This window comes from Lithobates pipiens, unplaced genomic scaffold (assembly GCF_037356315.1).
Source record: "Lithobates pipiens isolate NorthernLeopardFrog02 unplaced genomic scaffold, aLitPip1_a1.2 Scaffold_18, whole genome shotgun sequence".
Classification (NCBI taxonomy): domain Eukaryota; kingdom Metazoa; phylum Chordata; class Amphibia; order Anura; family Ranidae; genus Lithobates; species Lithobates pipiens.
The window spans coordinates 548,761,893-548,763,059 of NW_027507758.1; positions in this window are offsets into that span (position 1 = coordinate 548,761,893).

Genomic DNA, 1,167 nt, shown 5'->3' on the forward strand with positions numbered 1-1,167 from the left:
AAAGGAAGACATCTTCAGGAATGTACACCAGCACATGTTCATACAGCTGTATCTGAGAAGTCTTTATCTCAGGTTTCCAGCATAAGAACAGAGAAGGACATAGAATCAGTACTTGTTACTGCAGAACAGTCTAACACTAGAATAAGAGCTTCACCACAGAATACAATTACGCATATTTCTATTCTTTTAGAGATGAGAACAAAGGCATAATCCTTTGTCATCTCTGGGGTGATATAAAACCTTTCTTTGTTTGTGAAAACAAGGATTTGTATCATGACCAAAAGGAGGTGTTGCGTCCGGTCATACCTAAACTTCACAGTAAATATGTTTTATAGTTTAGGCCATCTTAGACAGGATAAAGACAGTACATTGTCATAGAGACGTTCTCTTTGAAGGAAAGTATAAGATAGTGTTCTTTTAAATATAGTTTAACAAATTCACAAAGTTATTGTCCCATAATGTTTTAACATTTGTTGAGGAAAAAAAAGTTACAAGAATTTAATGTAAATATTTTATGCCTAATTAATGAAACTAGATCTCTTTTACAGAAATGGCATCTAAAATCAAACAAATATGGAGGATAACAAGCTCCTATGAAGAGCAAAGAGAATATCAGGAAATTCAAAGTTAAAGAAGAGAGATCCTTTCAGGAAGAATATTGGACAAAAGATTAATACTTGTTATTTATGACTGTTTTATCTTATTCAACAAGGTTTTTCTAACCAGAACTTTAAGAAGAACTTTAAGAAGAAATTGTAAAGACATTTCATGAAGAAAAATTAATCAGAAGAAACTTTATCTATCTATTATAGATAAATAATTTAGGACTGAAACATTTGTCCACATATACATTTTTTTCATTATCCAATTATTTTGATATTAATGTTCATATTAAGTTAGGATTATCATTATTATTTATTTTTCTGTATTCATATATTGAATATTTTTAGGTAACAACTGCACAATCATTCTAGTTAATAGAACATCTTTTGTTCATAACTTAAGAAACATATCACTCTTAATAGAACTATGGAAAGTTATAACAAGTTTTAGAGGAGTGTAAAGTATATTTCCAAGGAGCTAAAATATTATTTGAGCACACATATGGAAATATATTATTGCATAATTTAATTATTTTAATAATAATAATAATTCTTCTTATTATTA